The following is a 22500-nucleotide window of genomic DNA, read 5'->3' on the forward strand; positions in this document are numbered from 1 at the left end:
CCTATATATACTGCAAATTTTAAAGGATACTACATAGTAAAGTGTTTTAAACAGAGAATACAATATTAAAAGGAAAATTACAAAATAATTCTGTCTCCTACCATGTCAGGACATTAGTAATTTTAACATTTTTAACAAAACAACTGTCCAAATCAAGCCTGTCTTCTGAAAAGATGTACAAGTAGAAGCTACACTTTTATGAGCTTTAATATGTGCATGGCATATAACAGTATTCTGTAAATAGATAAAATAAATACATTAATAATGCAAAGATTATAAGGTTTCGAAAATAAGACTGTTACGATTTAAGGTCTGTTGGTATACTATTAGTTGCTGAAATAATTTAGCACTTCATGCTATGTATGCAATGTCAATGTCCTGAGAATGCTAAAAGGCAGAGGACATTAATCAAGGCCCTCTTATCCTCTCTTTGATTGTCTTAAATTAAGGGGTGTCCATCACATTTTATGATTGTAAGGCAAATCAGTTTATGAACAAGATATCAGCCACAGCTTTAAGCAGGCCATATAAGTTTGGAGTTAATATATTTTATTCCACCAGTTCTGTATAAGAAAATTTGCCTGCAAACTGAATTCACCAGCTTTAATGCTGAAAGCACATAACACTATAATTCTGATGCCCTCATATCAAATCATATGACATATAGCTACCACTAAACTACTCGGGCGTACTTTCAACAGCACATGAGGTCCCGAACATTTGCACGCATTCCCTGCCTTCTTCAGCCCTTCATTTACTGGGTTACCATTTTCAAGCTCACTCTTGGAATAGTTCATAACAAATTTAGTTTCTCTCTTTTAAAAAGGAGAGGTGTGCTAAGCCAAAATGTATACCTAGGTAACTAAGGAACATACTGCCTTTATGTACAAAAGAAGGAGTATTTACTAAATCTGAAGCTGTGACAAATCAGTATATTCCCTCTAATCCAAGGTACAGTGCAATATGTAAGCATCGGGGATCAGAATGCTGTATCACTGAATTTTCCCGAGGATAGGAAAGTGAATTGCTAATATCACATCTCTTGGTTTAATCAGCCATATGTTGAACAGCATAGAAGGGTGCAGGGGAACAAAGCCCATGCAAAAAGATTAATTATCTCAACAATTTTTGATATTCACTTTATTTCTTCTGCAATCAGTTTTTTTCTAAATTCATGGGACTCATAAGCATGGCTCTTGCACTTTTTAGAAAGTCAGGGGTAAGGCCTCTTGCTATCTTCTCTCATCCAATGGATAACATTTAAGAAGGGTAAGACTTTTTTGCACTGAAGCGTCAATACTTGAATATATTTTACCCTTCTGATCTCTGGTATTCCAAGACATGGTAACCAGCTATGGCATCATAGCAAAGACTACTGACTGTATGCTTAAAAAAATGTGAGAGGTAGCATGACAACCCTCAAACTATACTGTCAGCAAATTACAGTATTTATTTTATTAGTCACAATTTTTACTCCAAATCCTTCTTTTTGTGAGACTAGAATTTACACTCTATCAAATTTGTGCAGTGAAACTTTCAGTTTTATACTGCTTATATACATATTTCACAATTTGTATTATCAACTTATTCTAAGATGATTAAGATAAAATATGCCATGTTTGAGGAGTGACGCAGTACTAGTTAAATAGAAATACAACATAAACTACCACAATAGAGAAATGTGTGTGTCTATGTCTATATATATATATATATATATATATATATATATATATATATATATATGTGTGTGTGTGTGTGTGCACATACAGAGAGAGAGAGAGAGAGAGACATATAGATAGACTCATTTCTCTCAATTCTAGCATGGATTGTTGGCAGTTTGGCACAGAGGGTTCAAGCTGTCAACTGCTTCTGAGCTTCATGCTGCAGCTGCTGACCTGAGTCCCTCAGTTCTCTTTTATGTACTGTGTAGCTTTGAGTAAGCCACTTAACCAGGCAATGATCCTGGGTTGTCTAAGAATAGTGCACCTGTACCTAGTCAGCATACCCGATTAGTAAATAAATAAAATCAACTACAAAGAGAAGTACCATAAAAATAAAATGAAGTACTTTTGCTGCATCATTTGATAGCTGGTTACTGAAAAGTATAATTCATGCTGGTTCTAGGGACTTCATAAAGCCCAAATGCAAACCAGAGTATCGAAATAAGTGCAGACTGATGCAAGATGATTTCCAGAAAGCAATATGCTTGACCAACTACCAGAACTAGATAAACTAGTGAGGCACAACCAAACTCACAGCAAATAACTTATGCCGATAGCACTGAAACAGTATTTTTTTAGATAGAAGTATGATTCACACCACATATGAAGCACTCAATAGCTAAAAACTGCCTGTAAAAAAATGGAAAGAGGAAGGCACGACATATGACAAAGCCATGACCTATATTGACTATGCTATCATAATTTCTTAATGTCTACAAAATGTCATCTGAGTAAGATGTCCTTAGTTATTACTTAGTTCATATAAGTTGAATTGATTTTCTTACTTCTGATTGCAGTTTCACAAGAACAGGAAAAAATGTAAAAAAAAAATAAGTCATCTGTTTACATTAGTTTGTTCCAGCAAAGTATGAAAGACATATTTCATGCAATGCCCGTTTTAGAAATGACCTAGGAACTGTGGTCTGGTGAAATGACTTGCTTAGAGCTGCATATAGAGGAGGATGTTGTAAGAATCAAACGTATTCATTACTTTAATTACTATCATGTGGTCAACATTATTCGCATCTACAGAAAAAGATGTCTCATTCGTATAAGCTACACGATTTCCCATACTGAGTTGCAATGAGTCTTCCCTAATTCATACTAAATTTACTGCAATGGATTCAGAAGCTATGTGGCATCCTGGGATCACAAACTCTTTCAACCCTGCTAAAACCTGCTTAGTAGTTCAGAAAGAACCTCCAACTGGAACCACATTAATAATTAATGAAGTAGTTTGACATGCTACCTTAAACTGCAGGGTAATTTAATGCAGATGTCCTTTGCCAAACATTCTAGTGCCTCCAACAATATTGCACTGGGCTGCTACTTTAAAATCTACAGGCCACATGGCAGGATAGGCTAAAAAAATATATTTTTTGCACTCAGTTTGCAAAATAAAGTTTGCAAATTCACTGCAGTGGCACAGCAGCAACTACATCACAAAACAGAACGCACTTTTTTGTGCAACAATTATACGACAGAAAAGAAATCAGTACAGATCTTTGTGTACTACACTGAACCCAAGGGCTGCCTGTCATTTGATTCTGTACTGCGCAAGTTTTTTGACTGCAGGATATGTTAACGTTGGATTAGAAATATTAAAAAGGCTCACAAGTAACTCCAGTTTAATGAATAAGAATTTACCTTTATGCCTTAGGCATATCCTCATATCCTCAACTGTGGCTTGGGATGAGGTTTTTTTGAAAGCATGTCAGTCAGAGCTTCTTATTAAAAAAAAAAAAAAAAACCTTGTGTCCCTGTAAAAACAAATAAATAAAAAATGGACCATTGGCCCTGGGCATCTGCTTTACAATAAAGTGACAAGTGAAGCTGCATGAATGAATATAAGTGTGTGTGTGTGTGTGTGTATGTGTGTGTGTGTGTGTGTGTGTGTGTGTGTGTGTGTGTAGGAGTGTGCATGTGGGTGAATGAGTGAGTGTTTCCATGACAATTATCTGCCCAAGGAAGGGGCTTGTTTGTAGATGAGTGGATGTCTATGGGGGTTATCCATGGTTGCCGGAATGTGTGCATGTGTGACTGTAGGGGTATGCCTCTGCCAACGTGATACATGAGCCACTAGGGAGATCACTACAGCTGTCATGTGTGACATTGCTACTATTAGCTAGACAGTGATTTAGACGTTTCACTTTATAATCCTGAAATACTGAAATATCAAATTTCAGTATTTTGAGACCAGAAAGTCGAATTTTCAAAACAGCGAAACTGCATAACCGCGAATCCGGAAATGTCAAATTCGCGATTATGGTGTTCTGGTACGTGACGTGGAATGTACTGTGTCCATGATGTAAGGTTTAGTGTGTGGATTTAGCTAGAATTTAAAGTATGTGACTATTTTGTAAGGGTTTTGGATAAGTGTTTAAGTGTACGGGAGTGTGTTTGGAAGTTGCGTGTGGGTTAGGGTAGGCAGGTAAACGTATGAGTGTTTAAGCGTTGAAAGTGGTGGTGTTTGTATACATGTGACCTGTGTGTGCGAGGGGGACTGTAGAGTGTCTAGTGGTGAGTTTACTGTCTTTTTCTGTTTGGCGCGATCTCGCAGTTAGTATGTGTGTGTGTATATATATATATATATATATATATATATATATATATATATACATAAGTAATGGGGGGGCAGCCCCCCAAGTGGGGTGCTGGGGGGCTTGCCCCCTCCTTATTTCTGGTGTAGGTTTGTTAATTTGTGTTTTGTTTGTTTGTTGTAGTGTGGGTAGGCTGGTGTATGTGTTGTGTATGGTGTGTTTACGTAAGTGATTTTTACTTTCGCGTTTTGAGGTTTTGGTATTTTGCAGATTCGACTTTATAGTTTCAAAATACTGAAATTTGATATTTCAGTATTTCGAGATTATAAAGTGAATCTATTTAGACACATGCCAGTGGGCTGATAATGAGGTATTTTTCATTTGGGTAACAGCCGTCTCTGAATCACATTTTGTTGTCCTTCATGGTAACTGACCTAGCTGCGGTAGGCAACTACTGTGAATGATAAGCCTTTTCCTGAATTCCACAATTAGTGCTTATACTTGGGGATTAAGAAAGAAATCTAGGTTCTTACATTAATGGCTGCAAGTAAAAAGACACTGTTTCCACGATGTAGTACTACCACATTAAGAGACACATTAGCTACAGTGAGAAAAAAATCATTATTTGCTAATCTGCATGGCTCTGAATCACCGCTAGCTATCAATGGTGCTCAAAAGCCCTTTTCTATGGTAGTCAACACTGGTGGCTGATGCATCTTGTTAGCACACATACCCCCCATGCATTCATTCACACACACACACACACACACACACACACACACACACACACACACACACACACACACACACACACACACACACACACACACACAAACCACATAACCACACCTGTCCAAGTCCTCAATGTCTCCTTTTTTCCTGCCCTTGTATTTCATGTATGATTATAATCAATCTTTAATACTAGAGTTTCAGATTCTTCAGTATATTTATGCTTATGCAAACTCTGTTATTCTAGCAACTTTCTAAGTTTGTAAGTAGAACATATAAAATACATCCCTAATAGTGTCTTTGTCCCACCATTAATTTCGGATTTGTGTAGATTTCCTGTGTTACTAAGTTGAGAGGTTTGCTTATAAGTACCCAGCTCTCTCCCTCATAACTCACAAACTGCTGCAGGCATTGAATAATTGTCAAGATTCTCATTACACCCTTAAAAAAAAATCTTGCTGTACTAACTTATCAGTCAAAACAGTAGGTTAATGCTGATGTTTCCTGTATCAAGAGTGCAGAGTTCAAAATCTTTTTCCCCTCCTTTGTCATTTAACTTTTTTTTTGTCTTTAATTATCCACATTAAACCACTGGTGTACAGTGGTGGTGCAAAGGCTATTCCCTGTGGCAGGGTACAGGACTGGAATCCTTTTTAGTGCCTTTAAGGCATGCTATTTAAAGTATTGCCCCCAAACCACACTGCCCCCCCTCAACCACACTGTCTTTTTTCTTCAAAGTGTCCTTAAAGCACACTGATAAAAAGCTCTCCCTGGTGTTCACTTCCCCCGAACCCCAATCCCTTTATGTTTAAGTGCTGTTAATGAAACAAGACTAAAGAATTCACCCAGGTGTATAGTGTTTCCTTAAGATCTACTTTGTTTAGTTTTTTTTTATTCATTTAAGTGCCTTTAAAGCATGCTATACAGAGCATCTATGGTGTCTAGCTGACCTATGTTATGTCTAAATCACATTAAGGCACAATGACTTCAGGTTATTCCTGTTTCCTAGTAGTCCCCCCCGACTCATGACTTTAGAGTTATCCCTGATGGCTAGTGATCCCCCCAGCAATGATGCAGGCTTTGCATCAGCCTTAGGGGTGTGTAGAAGTATGACAGCCACCCCAGCTCACACACACACACACACACACACACACACACACACACACACACACACACACACACACACACACACACACACACACACACACACACACACACACACACACACACACACACACACACACACACACCCCACTTTGATTTCGCTGGACATGCACTCAAACATGCAGCATATCACATATAAACACTCACACACACTGCTAACAGTACCTGACCATTAAACTCGGCAGCACTTACCTCTGTCATGACTGATGAATGCAGTCTTTTGTCATATTTATTACCACAATTTACACAAGTAAGCAGTGCTTAAATCATTGACTGCTTAAATGCTTTATCACAGACAGTTAGCGGTAGCATTGTCGCCTCACAGCAAGAGGTTCTCCCATTCGATTCTCGGCTGGAGCGGCTTCTGTGTGGAGTCTGCATGTCCTCCCCATGATCGAGTGGCCTTTGAAGACATGCATGAATGGGTGTGCCTTTGTTGAAGGTTGGGTGTTGAGCTGGCATCGTAAAAATCTACTGCCAATCATTAGCGGACCGGAGTTCCGCTGTGGCGACTCCTATCCGGGAAAAGCCTAAAGAACAACAATAGGCAGTTCTAGGGGAGAGCACATGGTTAATTGCTATATGCTTCACCAGATGAATGTCTCACTAACATCTAGCATGGCCAAACAGAAAGATCACCGTGGAAATGCACATTTCATACTGAATCACTATGGCAGGATTGTCTCTAAATACAAAAAAAAAAATGTACACTGAGGTGTTCAGCTTGTGTACAACTTATAGCAACTTTTCACAATTTGGGCCATGCTGTATCTAGCAAATACATACACACATACATATGGGTTCCTTTCAAAAGATGTATATTATTGCCTTTCAAATGTTAGTGTCATTGTCTCTTACTGTCGTTTGTACACTGAAACCTGTGCCCAGTCCGACTTTCCCGATATATAAAAGTAATAAATGTGTGTGTGTGTGTGTGTGTGTGTATATATATATCTATATATATATATATATATATATATATACCCACACATATATACATATATATATGTGTGTGCATGTATATATTTATGTAAACGTTTCTATGTATGTATTTATGTACATATATATATACATATATATATATATATATATATATATATATATATATATAGATGTGTGTGTGTGTGTGTGTGTGTGTGTGTGTGTGTGTGTGTAGTGTGATCTTGGAATTGGTATATATAATTATCGGTGGCATAAGGGGTACAGGGGGGAAAACATAGTTTTCGTCTTTATATTTCAGTATTTCAGAATATTCATATGGTCTTGACCATATAAAGTTCAACATTCTGAAATGTCAATGTGTAAAGCAGATGCGCGCACGAGCACACACACACACGTGTATATGTATGTATGTATGTATATATATATATATATATATATATATATATATATATATATATATGTATATATATATATATATATATATATATATATATATATATATATATATATATATATATATATCCTTATATACGCACACACATATGGTTCATTACTGCGAAAGGTAAAACATTCGCCATTTGCAATATCAAAATAATCTACCAAACCTGGAATGGCGACTCCTACACAAGTTCGACCCAAATGATCGACACATTTGACTCAACACTGTCACTGAGAACATCACGTGATATCCGTATAGGAGCTGATGTAAATCAAACTCCTATATGACATATTCCTGCACCCCCCACCCCCCCTGCTAATAATATTTTCCAACTCCGAGATAGCACTACAGTGGGAATATGGATGAATGAGAAATTTTCCTCACTGTAGTGTGCTCTCAGAGTTGGTATAATTAATTAGCAGTTTGTGTGGGATGTGCAGGGGGGCTTGCCCCCTGCAAAAATGTAAAAAAATTTTTTTTTTAATTTTAGTTTCAAAATTTCAAAACATTGATCATATGGTTTCAGCCATATGTTTGAAGTTTTCACACTTCAGTAATCCGATAGGGACCAATATATATATATATATATATATATATATATATATATATATATATATATATATATATATATATATATATATAAAACAAATGCTGACTTCTACTGGTCCCTTGTCTTAATGTGTTTGCATGAAATGGTAGGATAAGTGTATGAATCAACTCAAAAGGAAAAAAAAAAGAAAACAAAACAAATATTTCAAGTTTAAAACAATATCAGTATTATATACTGAATACAATCCATATACAAATGAAACAAAGCCAGACAAATGAATGGATACCGAAACAAAGGCAAGACAAAATTCTATACTAGCATATTATACCAACACAACTACATATCAAAGTTTCCCATCATCCATTGCACAGCTGCCAATGCTGAAGAGATAAAATATCATAAACTGACCCAATATGATATGTAAATTACTCATAACAGTTCCTTATACTTTTTACATGCGGAACTACAGGATTTAGATTTCCTCTTGCAACCCCATGAATAGCAGAACAATTGGAAGCTGTAGTTTTATGGTGCACTTCAATTTTTTTGTCATTTTAAATATCCTGTTTGTTGGACTAGCTGTACATATTGTCTTCGTCAGAATAAAACAGTATAATGGGTATGCACAGGAAGGCACAACTTCATCATGTTTTTTTCGATCTGTTACGCACCCCTGTGAGGGAATTTGTCACATTATTATAAAGTTAAAACAGTGAAAAATTCAACTTTATATCACTTAGTTGGGGTTAGAGTTTACTGAGAAATAGTGGTTGTAAGTTATCATAATTAAGCAAAGCTCCTGAACACCTGTAACTAGATGATGGATTAGCACCATGTTGCAAATGTAAGTGTGGATAAAGTCACAGAATCATTTGCAGAACTTAACAAAATGCTGCACGATACCTTCCTGCTAAAAGACGCCTCAGTTAAACAAGAGAAGATATGACATGAGGTGACAAAGGCAATCACTATGCAGGGAAAAGAAATGACTACAAAGAAAGGCCTGTTAATGCTCCATGGAGCACAGATAACAGAATTACACCACAGATCATTCACCTTGGATTTCAAGTTATATGACTTGGAATGTTACATCTGTAGGAATAACCTAAGGCTTATAGGAATGCCAGAGGGCAAGGAAGGGGACCTTGCTGGAATATTCATGAGACAACAGCTGCAGGAGAATTTGCAGCATAAGCATCCCAGTGATGAATCAGCACAGTGATGATAAGGAACCTGCTAGCGGGAGTCTCTAGCCACACGATTTGTTTGATTCTTGGATTATAATGACAGAGAATGTATTCTATGAAAGAGAAGAAAGCTGGGGCAAGCATTCTCAATTGCAAGGGCTACTGTGAGAGTGGTGTGAGAGTACAGCAATGTTCTTTCCTAAATTGTAAAGCCATGGTTCCAGTGATATGGAAAGAGAAGGAGGTTGGAGGTGCACTGCTATATATTGACTTGGAAGGTCAACCTCAATTTTTGACATCCCAGAGGAAGCCCACACCTTCCTGGATGAGCAACTACATAAGAAACCTGCACAGGCACAGGAAATGGATATGGAGCTATGGAAGTAGATGCTTTGCTGAGACATAAACAAAGAATGGACAGAAACAGTACTCCCTCCCCTCCTACTAAATATCTGGTGGATAAGAATAACAAAGGAGGAGGAATGACAGCTAAGGTCTACTGTTGCTGGAGGTACAAGATTCAAAGGTAAAACTGCTTTACTCAATAACTAATTCCACGGCCCTTATAAGCAATTGCTATACTCTACCAAAGAGGATGAAGAAGCCAAAGACATCACCTCTTGCTTCTGTACTCTTGATACAGAAATTCTGGTGGCAGAGCAAGCAGAACAGGCAGCTTCTTCCACCAAATCTTTTACTTGCCCCAATATAATATTAGTGTATTGGGCGCATTTATTATAGGATGATTCTATTAGTTAACAGTGATCCTTATGGAATTACTTAGCACCACATGAAACAGTGATCCGTATGGAATTACTTAGCACCACATGGAACAGTGATCCTTATGGAATTACTTGGCACCACATGGAACAGTGATTCTTATGGAATTGCACAGCACCACATGGAACAGTGATCCTTATGGAATTACATAGCACCACATGGAACAGTGATCCTTATGGAATTACTTAGCACCACATGGAATAATGATCCTTATGGAATTACATAGCACCACATGGTGTTTAAAGACGGGATATAAGTATGGACTTCTTAATCAGTATTATAGTTATGCAAATCCTGCTGTGATATTTTAATGTGAATAGTGATCTGGTTAATCTACAATTTCATTATACCAAAGCAGATGAATTACATGCTCTATTCATTTTTTGACTTTAGCATTTTAAGAGGCAGAGAAGAAGGACACTGTTAAACAGGCTACCAATGTAGCTTCTCCATAGGAAAGGCATTCTAAACATAAGCTAGTGGGTCTGAAAATTAAGATTGTAAGTTGTTTCACCTTGCAGTATCCTCTTCCCTCTTTAAAAAACAGATAGTAGACTTGTGGCATTGTTGTTGGGGGACTTTTCTCCCTTGGTTCCTGCCCCGTGGCCCATTAAGTTAGTGTGTAATTCAGAGAGACTATCTGGCTAGGCAGTGTTTTTGCCCCTTTATGGATGGGTAGCTTCATTCACCTAATTTAGTTTTGTTACTGTTTGAATATAACTGATTGTTGAATGAGAGTTCCTGTTATTTATGATACACATGGTCATTCTCAGGTTATAAAAGAGGTACAAGGTATTAAACTTGACTCTATTAGATTAACTTCTTGTACTGCTAAAGGCATTACAACACCTCATAAGCTTACAGCATGTTTCACATAAATTTTGGAGATGAAACCACATCTTTTTTTTTTTTTTTTGCAGGAAACTAAACTAATTTGATAATAAAACACTGGAAGGGTTGGTTGGTTAAAAGCTGGGATATCTCGGCTAAGAAAGTAGCATTGTTGTTCATCCATCACTCCTTAAATAAGGAAACTGATAACTATTAGAAATGATAAGCAGGGTAGATGGTTGACAGTTAAGGTTAAAAGTTACAAAAGACACGACTATAGAGGCAAAAAACAGCACCAACCAGACTACGAAAGCTCCACCTTTAGCAACTAAAAAAACTCACTTTAGGCACTGTGGAGGCAGACAGGAATATTTCACTTACTAGAACACCCAGGAATTACAACGAAAGACTTTAATTCAGTAAAATACACCACCTAAACACTAAACTGAATCACTGCATTTTCATCCTTCCCTTAGGACTTCATATACCAAACTAACTATACCCTGATAGATACTCTAACAAATCATCACACTTGCAAATTAAATAATCACCAATTAATGACCGTAAAGGAACATAACCATTTCAAATACATATACAAACTATCTTACATTATAAATAGTTGTAAAAAGAAACACTACCAACGATATATATATATATATATATATATATATATATATATATATATATATATATATATATATCTTCAACTAATAATTGCATTCCTGATCAATAAACATTATGAATGATACTTAAATCCCAACTGGATGATGAAAAACTACTTAAAATGATTACCAAATATATATAATCTCCAATATAACTTTTCCATATGCAATAATTATGTAAATCCTTAAAAAGTGAAAAGTAAAAAATACAGTTAAATATATAATTCATTGCTGTTATATGTCTAAAATGTAAAACCTAAACAATGTCGACTGTCAATAAAATAAAATAAACTAACTCCGTTAAAAATATTAAAACAGTATATACATACTGTAGCTATAATATGCTACCATCTAGTGGTCAAAAACAATTTTGAAACATCTTTGTAGGTGAACTGTCCAGCATAAAAGAAACTACACAAATACTATGAATATTAGACATCACACAAATCCTGTAAAAGTGAAGTGGATCTAAACAGTTATGGGAAAAGATTTCAAAATCTTTTTGTCAATACTTGTACACCAACACCTTTTTATACTCTGTATGTGCCAACATAAAGTTAGTAAATCAAATCAAGGTAGATTATAAACTAGCTGATCTAAGTTTTAAAACAGGGGCCAAAGACACATTCTCATTCAAACCAGGGGACCTGCTGGCGTCGCATCTCCCCTTCTATTCAATTTTAATCTCCTAAGCCACCGAACACCCATGGATCCTGTGGAATCTCTTCCAAAACAAAGAAGGTATAAAAAGCCGGTTTACAATGTAAAGTGTGTTTATACAGAGCATTCACCTTATCCTTTTTCTGATATCTTAGAGGTGCTCGTAATTCTACTTTTTGAGTATAAGCTTAGTTTTTCCTATATAGAACGTGGCACATTTTTACAGTGGACCAAATATATTACCCCTTTATTGTTACAATTAGCAAAACTCTTAGATTGTATACATCAGTCCCTACCTGGAATGTAAACATGTTCACTGCTGATAACATAGGAATACTGGGCGCACACCCCGCATTTTTAAGTCCCAACGCTTTTTCTACTTGGAGCATTGCTTTTATACTTACCTACCCAACAGATATTGTGTCCTTTCCTAAATACAGGTTTTTAAATATCACCTCTAAATCAGAAAAACTGGCAAACAGGCCCCAGTGTTTCCTAATTACATTTTTAATAAGGTTTGCATCACTGTTATAATTAATCACAAAGGACCCTTTATATGCTGAGTTATTTCACTCATCTGTTCCTTGTACCACACTTTTATTTTCACCTCTCATTCGGTGTAGTTGTTTAAAAGTAACAACTGCCTTCCCTAAAATCAGGATGTACCTATTGACTTTTCCTTCCTTAACTTCACTAATAACTTCTCCCAGCATTTGAATTGGATATTTCCTTTCTAAAAAAACATGTTCTTTAGTTTATCATACTCATCATAATAATCTTCTTCTTCAGATGTCATTCTTGAAATCCTTAGCAGTACTCCTTTTATGTTTGTAGGAGTGGGCTCTGGTATAATATAAATATGAGTTAGAGAAAGTGTCCTTTCGGTAAACTATTGATTTAAAAACCTGCCTATCATCCACTTTATGAATTATGACATCTAAATAATTTACTAAAGTCTCAGTTATCTTATATATGAATTTAAAAAAAACAGTAGTAGACTCAATGTAATCAATACATTTTTAGTTTATCTTCCATACCCATCCAAAAAATATATAAATCAGTAAGGTAGCGTTTATGAAATTTCCAATACTGTGCATAATGGGAATTGAAAATAAATTTAGGTTCCCAAATATAAAGCACTATGTTAGCATAAGTGGGGGCACAACAGGCCCCATTGCTTCCCCATTTTCCTGTTTATAAAACTCTCCTTCAAAGTGGATAAACTATTTTTAGTATTATCTCCATGAGTTCCAGCAATACTATAAACTCACTGAAATTAAATCCACCTTTTTCTACAACAGCCTCTTCAAACCATTCTAACCCTGTGTTGTGCAGTATGACCAAAAATAGATCTACTATGTCTACTGTAACAAACTTTAATTCTTTATCATATAATTCATTCTGTACATCTTCAAGAAATCCCAAGAGGCTTTTAAAATTCCAGTTTCATCCGTTCATATTTTTTTAAGCTTATAATCTATATTCTTCATTATTGGATATGTTTTGGACCCATTAGTGGCTACTATTGGCCTAAGTGGAGGGTCCAAAATATTGCTATGGACTTTTGCAATCCCAAAAATGGATGTTATAGCATATTTTTCCATATATAAAAAAAATATACATGGCAATATCTATCATCTCTTCTGTTAGCTAATCCCTTAATATAAAATCTATTTTAGAGTAAGCTACATTTATTTCATTTTTTGAAACTCAAGAGTATTTGTTTTCATCATTTAATATACTCATCATTTTACCAATGTATAACATGGTCCCCATTATTACTACCCCAACTCCCTTGTTGGGTCTTGTTACCCTCAGAATTTAGTTCTTTCTTAGTTCATCCAACAACATTCTTTCCTCAAAAGGGAGGTTAGGGGAAACATTTCTATTACTGGGAATTACCTTTCTAAACTCTTTTTCTGCCACCATCTCAAAATTCTCAAGTTATGGATGCACCAGTGGGTTGAATGTGCTTTTCTTTTTACGGGTATGACTCTGTTTGTTCCCCCGGGGTCCTTCCAGGAACAACTCGAGGTACTTTTTCCTAATGAATATTTTGAGTTCAAGTAAAACTTTACTAATGTCAGTTTTTCTACTAGGGATAAATGTAAAACCTTTCATAAATTAGTTAAAGTAGGCTTTATTATTGATTTTTATTATTATTAATTCTTATAAGAAAACAGATACCCCTCTTGCCAAATCCATTCATCATCCAAATTCAAACTAGTAACCACTGAAGTCTGCCCATTACTGACCTGCCCCATGTCTGTTATCTCCTCTCTATTTGCTACCTTCCCCTGTTGTAATTGTAATATGTTGCTTTTTTGTTTTTCAACCTCCATGACCTCCCCAAGGGTGGAAATTCTAAATAGTCATTTATATCAAAATCCCCCCCTAAAATGTCCACTACCTTCATGTGCTTCTATTAATAGAATGATCCTTAAATGTCTGTCTTAGATAGCACCTATTAAATTCATATTCAATTCTATCTCTTTCAAGTTTTTTACTTTTTCTCTTGACCAAAACTGCATATTTCTCATCTATCTTTACCCTAATATTTTGATATTTTGTTCATACTCCACTGTAAATAACAAATCATTAATTATTTTACTGATTATGAATATTTTTTAAATATCATCTCCATTTCTTTCTCTGACTTTCATAATTTCGAAACCACAGTTGTCGAAAATCCTATGCAGTTCCTTATGAAAATCTGAGACCTCAGTAACATTTTTGGGGTATTTGTACACTCTTATACCTTTTGGTACAATATGTCTGTTAATGCATTCTTTTAAATAACTAATATCAAGACAGAGCATTTTACACTTTAAAATACATTCATGCCATTTGTTTAAATTCATATCACATGTATCTGCAAAAGTATTGTTCATAACAATTTGTCCTGTTAATGCAAAAGAAAATTTGTCCACGAGCCAAGCTTCCAAACCATTATTAGAGTCAGAGCTGTTAAAACTAGCACTCTGACCAAAATTAGTGTGGATGAACAGTCACCTTTTCTGTGCTGCCACTGTTCTTTGGATGCTAATCCTGCAGTTATTCTTTTTCTACCGCTACTTCATTCCGAATGGTAGTTTGTAATGAAAAAACACTAGGAATGTCAGTACATTGAAATAACAATGGTTGTGAATAGAGTTCTTGACCAAAACCACCATCTCCCTCAATAATTACTTCTTGTTCATGTAACCATGACTGGGAAGCCTCTCTTTGCACCTCTTCTTGGTTACAGGGAATCATCTCAAAGGAAATGTTCATCACCGACCTCCTAAACATTTGAGATAACAGGTTCATCAACTGGGTAAGATCACCCAATACCCTGTGAATCTCTTCACCTCTAATTACCTGGGTAGTTTCCTGACTGGGAATCTTACCTGTACCTCCAAATCCTCCATGCAAATACTACAAAAGCCATGAATGTAGAGGCTAACATAGTGCCAACCAGACTACAAAAGCTTCACCTGAAGCTTGTAGCAACTAAAAAAACTCAATTTAGGCACTGTGGTGGCAGGCAGGAACACCCAGGAATCAAAAACAAAATAATTTAATTAAAAAAAGACACCACCATAATGCTTATCTGGATCACCATGTTTTCATCCTTCCCTCAGGACTTCATCAGATACTAAACTAATTATACCCTGACAAATATATACTTTAACAAATCATCACACACTTTCAAATTAAATAATTATCATCAATTAGTTACCTTGGAGGACCCTACACATTCAAAATACATATACAAACTAACCTAAAAGCTAGGACTCTCCAATTGTACTTCTTTGCTACTATGGTCCTAATCAGTACAATCCTCACCACTTTAAGGAGTCCTCTAAAGCTCTTATGACAATGAAATAATAGAATTACTTATTCTTGATTGAAGGGGATTTCAATGTCACCCTAGATGGGAAATAAGACAGGCTTAATGGGTATAATAAAAGGTTGCCTAAAGAGGCACATGAGACCTGGAACTTTTTAAGAGATTGTGGGTTCACTGACAAATTAATAGCTTTTCAACTGGATAGCAGAGACGACACTTTTATGGTCTCTGCAATGGGAGTGGCCAGTCAACTGAACTGTTTGTTCATTAGTATTAATAAAATTCTGTGTGAAATGGATAGAATATAAAACTGTCATTTTATCAGATCAATCTATAGTAAAGGCTGAAGTTGGGTGACTTAATGGTTTGTATAGGATAGTGCAAGCAAGTACAGCTAAAGAAAAAGAAATTAGTAATATTAAACTTAAGATGATGTGCAAGCATGTATAGGAAATGGAGGGAGAAATGCCCTAATTGCTGAACAAATAAAAGCACTAAAGCAGCAATATAGAGCAACAGATTACAACCCTTTTCAAAATAGATGGGGAAAATGAATGAATTTTTACTAGGCCAAAGGTATCACAAACCCTATACTCCTTGCTTTTAAACAGAAAGTTAAAAGGAGGGAAATTCGAATACTTTCATTCCAGGATGATGAGGGCATAAGCAAAACAATATTTTAATTATAAATCAAATTATGGCCAAGGAAATGCAGCAGTGCAGTCCTTTTAACCAACAAGCCTTAGCACAAGGCTGGAGAAAGAGGGGCTAATTAAATACTGGACTTTTTAAATAGCCCATTTACTTTGGAAGAGGTAGTTAAAGCAATACAGAAACTACCTAAAGCTAGGTTAGCAGCACTGGATGTTTGTTTTTTCCGGCATTCACAGCAATGTCACTTTTTGATCCTTCAATATCAGCTCTTTTTATCATTGTGAAGCAGAATTCATCAAGCGGTGGACTGTTCACCCACTAATAGGGAACATGAGCTGGGCTAAGACAGTCATAAGACAGGCTAGTTTTACCCTACTGATGTGTTCTTGTGATAGCAATCTTGCTCAGTACGAGAGGAACTGCAGGTTCAGATATTTGGTGTATGTGTTTGGCTGAGGAGCCATTGGTGTGACGCTACCATATGTGGGATTATGACTGCGCCACAGATCTCCAGTTGGCCAGGGACAGCCGTCCACAAAGTCGGCAAGAAACACAGCTCATCACTGGGACGGCACACAAATGGAAGGGAGATGTCTCTCTCCAGCACTGCACCACACATTCATGGGGAACCGCGTGGTAAATCATTCATAGATGACCTGATTCTGGGTCAGGGTTTTGTACATAGCAGAGTAGCAAAAAGCTGCGATCTATTGAAAGTCTGGACTTTTGGAATAGCCCATTTACTTTAGAAGAGGTAGTTAAAGCAATACAGAAACTGCCTAAAGCTAAGTTGGCAGAGCTGGATGTTTTCCAACTGAATTTTATAAGCCTAATGTCAATATTATGGCATAGATACTTCTAAGGCTCTAATCTCACAGCGAGATACGTGGCTGCTTCACTTTCTCCTATACAACAAAATCTGCAGGAATATTACCTAAAAAGGTTACAGGCCTATTTCATTACTTTCTTTAAAGCAAAGATCTATGCTAAGAGTCTGTCTCAACCTATTATGCCAACGCACCAAGGTTTTGTGAAAGACTGACAAGGCAGCCAGGACCTAGTTTGGTTATGGTTAAACATTATGCAGTGGGACAGCATGGTTGGTACTTCACTTGGTGTGCTGTGCATTGTGCTCCATAAAGCATTTGGTTAGCTTGAGAGAGGATATCAGTGGAAAGTGCTGGAGGCATATGGTTTGCATGGGGGGGTTTGCAGAGATAGAGACAGATGAAAACTTATTTATAGCTATCCCTTTGCACAGGTTAACACTAATAAAATACTTACCTCAGCAGTCCCACTCTTAAGGAACACAAAACAGGGTTGCCCTTTCTCATCAGTGTTATTTCTGATAACCATAAATACCATAGCTGAATATATCCAACAGAAAAATGATCAATGTGCCATTACATTGCCAAGAAAAAAATATTTCATATTACTGAATCACATATAATGAGGTTATATAATCCCAACTTCAATGTAAACCCTATATTGTAAGCTTTACAAAGAATGGGTAAATTGTCAAGCCTTGTATTAAAAAGAAGTAAATCCCCTACTTTTTCCCTTGAATAATATGTGAGCTAAGCTACAAGACAAGATATCCAAGTCAGTGATTAAAATGTCTTGCACATGCAAGTATATGAGCATTACAATCTCTCACAATAAGTCGGAGTTGATTGAGAAAAATGCAAAACACATACTTGTGGATTGTCAAAGAATGGTTACAGATTTTTAGAAACTGCAACTTCCTTTTTCATTGAGGCATGATGCTAACAAAATGTTTTCTTTAACTAAAGTGATTTTTTTATGCAGACACCTGGCAAACATATGCACTAGTGACTATCACCAACTTCCGCCCAATTGCTATCCTGTCCCCCATTTCTAAGCTACTAGAGAAATGTGTCCAACTTCAACTACTACCATATCTTTTAGAAAATAACCTTCTTACATCTACACAACATGGCTTTAGGCCAAACCATAGCACCATGACAGCCCTCCTCTCCTTTCTTGAAACCATCAATAAAGCACGTGATTCCGGGAAAATTGTCTCCACCCTACTACTTGACCTTTCTAAGGCCTTTGATACTATCTCACACAGTCTGCTCCTAACTAAACTTTCCAACCTTAACCTTTCTCCTTCCTCTTTAAACTGGTTCTCCAGCTACCTGTCAAACAGACACCAAGCTGTAAAATGGAAAAAAGCCACTTCCTCTTTTCTCAATACCCCCACGGAGTTCCCCAAGGCTCCATACTTGGTCCTCTCCTCTTTAACATATTTATAAATGATTTTCATAAATCTATCCCATTCTCTGACATTATCCAATATGCTGACGATTCTACCATTATTTGCTCTGCCTCATCTGTCCCTAAGCTTCTAAAGCTCACACAAGAAGCTTTCTCAATTACTGAGCATTGGATGAAAACAAACCACCTAGCTCTAAACCAAACCTATGGTATTTACCCCTCTAAAACTACTCCCTTCAATACAAACAACTTCTTGATTATAAGTCAAAACAACTCAATTCTAGAACTAGTGTCGAAACTAAGTTACTTGGTGTCCAAATTGACAACCAGCTTAATTTCAACTCTCATCTTCAACTAAATATCAAAACACCAAAAGCTGGGTATGTCACCGTCAACCCAAAAGCTGGGTATGTTTCACCACAAAACCATTACCTCACAAAGACCTCTAAAAAAATCCCTCCTCTTCCTTTCTTATTCCCTCCCTGCTCTATGGCTCACCTCTCCTAACAAATCTTCAGTCCTCTCTAAAGAAACAACTTTCCTCTTGCTACAATAAGATCGCCAAGTTCGCTATCGCCACAGGTCATCAACCCACCACTGTTCCTCTCTTCAAAACTAAACTGGCTTGAACTTCCTCATCAGCTCAACTACATTCAGCTCACCCTAGCCCAAGCTCATAAATAACCCCCCTCTCTGTCCCTCCCTGTCTTCTGCTTTTAAGTTACATCTACCAGACAGAGTCTTAAGGTTCAACAACCAAAACCTACTAGAAGTACATAAACCAACACGTTCCCCAGGCAAATACCTTCTATCCTCTAACCTAGCCCGTCTTTGGAACTCACTCCCACCATCCATTCGTACCACCTCTAATCTTTATTCATTTAAAAATCTCTACACACACATCTAAAGTTGCAATGGGAATGTTCCTGTTCTCATCCATCATAAAAATATGGAACTCTTAATCCTTCATCCATTCTTAAGCTTTTCAACAAAGCCTATTTATCTTATCATTCCCTTCATAACTACATTCATTTATAACAAAACAACTCTACCTCTCTAAAGTCATACACAACTCACATCTATTTTACCTATTTCTATTACACTGTATTATATGAATGTTACCTAAAATGCAAAATCAATGACTGTATCCTATTTTACATTTGTATAAGTATCTAAGCTATCTATTGTTTATTCCTGCCCTCTGGTTTGTTTTAAGGGCTTTTTAAATTGTTTGTACCTATTTTGTTTGTCTGTTTTTTGGAGCTTTTCTCCCCAGGACTCCATTGAAAACGGGTTCTTTTAGGCCCAATGGACTATCCTGGTAAACCAACTGCAAATAAATAAAATAAATAATAAATAAATAAATTTCAAAGACTAGCCATGAATTTCTTATGGGACCCTAAAAGACCTAGGAGATTCAGGAAGGAATGACAGCACCATATTATAAAGGAAGGCTCCGCATACCCAATTTTCAAACATACTCATTTGCATCAGCTCTGATGCAGATAGCTCACGCGAGTCTGTGTCCTACCACTAATTGGCCAATTCCTGAGAAGTATGCAATGCACACATTAATGACAAACTCTAGCACAGAAGGAAGAGGGAAAATCTGGGATAAAAGGGGAAGGGGCAGTTGGAGAACTGGACCGGTAAAAGAATTTGTGATAAGAAGAAGGGTCTACTTGGGGGACTTGGGACAAGATGTGGGATCAAGCATGGACATGTGTGTTGATGGACTACCAGCATGTTGCCGCAAATGGTTAAAGAGGGTGCCTCTACTGGAAAGATTTGCTGAGCAATAACAATTTATCTTTTGCATCATACCAAGAATTTAAGGATAGTTTTGCTAACGCAGAAATCAGGGATTGGCAATACCTGTAACTGACGTTTACTTGTTCCAAGGCTAAACCTAATAAGCAACCAGACACTAAAATATGGTACATGTGTAATTAAGTTGCCATATGGAATACAAAGTAGTCTGTGCTAAATTACATACATTTTAATCAAAGATAGTAAACAAGAGGGTATGGATTCTAGAAAATTATGTGAAGTGCAGTTGAGAAAAGTGTTGAAAGTAAGCAAGTGGATAAAATAGTGGGCTGACAGAGACACCAACCTAGTAATTTGAGAGAAGAGTGCCAGGATGTGGATTAGAATTTTCGGTCTTATAGTTCTTGCTATCTTTTTTAGATGTTTGAGATCAAACCCTGCTAACATGACTACTCTCTTTTGTACTTATGAATATACCGCATATGGAATAATGTTCAATAACATTCAAGATCACAAATATAAAGATTTCTTTTGAGACTTCATGAATATCTTATGCTGGTAAATTGTAAATAATATTATGTGAAGGTTCTGCAATATGGTGAGTTCAATAAAGGTGTGTTGAAAAAAAAATGAAATACTACTCTGTGTGTATCTATAATACAAATACTGTAGTTCAACCATATCTACAAAGTATCAAGCATTTTAATAAATATTTGCTAATACTGTATACAAATTATTTTTGTCTTGCAATTATTGTGGACTTGTTTACTAAAGCATTTTCCTTCAGAATTTCTACACATCATAGATTTAATTAGCATGACTTTTACACTGAGGTATATATATAATTACATGTTTGATAGCTGGGTAGTGGGCTGCTCTTCATTCATTCACTCACTGATTACCCCTTGAATCCAATGGGGGATCATGGGGTGTTGAGTGCATCCCAGCACAGACTGGCACAACGCATAGAACCAGTCCTGAATAGTGCACCAAACGAGATGCACACAGCATGCTCTTTCATGCCATGCAAACCCACTGGTAGTTTACAAGATCAGGAAATCATCTACAGTATCCCTTTGAGATGTAGCAGAACACAGAGTCAGTGAGTGAAAACCTAAGGTGGCATGGGGGTGACGACACTGCAGAGTGCACCACACAGAAAGCCTAGCACAGCTAGTTTCCTACAAGTACTAGTAGTGTGGCTGAAATTCATGATGGTCTCTTTTTCCTGTAAGCCTATTAAGAACCTATGAACCCCAGCTAAGAATTGCACCACAGAACCAAGAGGCAGCAATGTTAATAGCTATTCCACTGTCCCAGTCTTACAGACTCTTTTCAGCAATGGTCCAAACAGTAAAGGCAAGGACAAAGACTGCAAACATACATAATTTAGAAGAGCTAGCGAATCTTTGGAAAGTAGGAAAAGATACGGTACTCAGAAGAAACCAATATGGAAAGATAAAAACATGAAGGTCACAAATGTATGAAAAAGAGATCAGAAACAAAACCTACACAACATAATTCTGAGGTACCAGTAGACAAGGTACTGAACATGAAGTGGAGGGGGGGGGTGAAGCATCCTGGGCATCATACATGGTCAGAAGCACTGAAAATGAATTCAGGAAGATGGAGGAATAAGCCTGAGCAAGATGTTGAAACAGGTTTGGAAAATTCAACATACTAAAACAACCATAACAATGTTAAAGTCAGAGACTAAAACAATCATAACGGTGTTAAACAAAGTCATGTAGGTCACTTCATCCTAACTCATGGTCAAGCAGCCTGAAATGTTCTTCAA

The sequence above is a fragment of the Protopterus annectens genome, chromosome 3.part0 (assembly GCF_019279795.1).
Source record: "Protopterus annectens isolate FY-2018-M chromosome 3.part0, PAN1.0, whole genome shotgun sequence".
Lineage (NCBI taxonomy): Eukaryota > Metazoa > Chordata > Ceratodontiformes > Protopteridae > Protopterus > Protopterus annectens.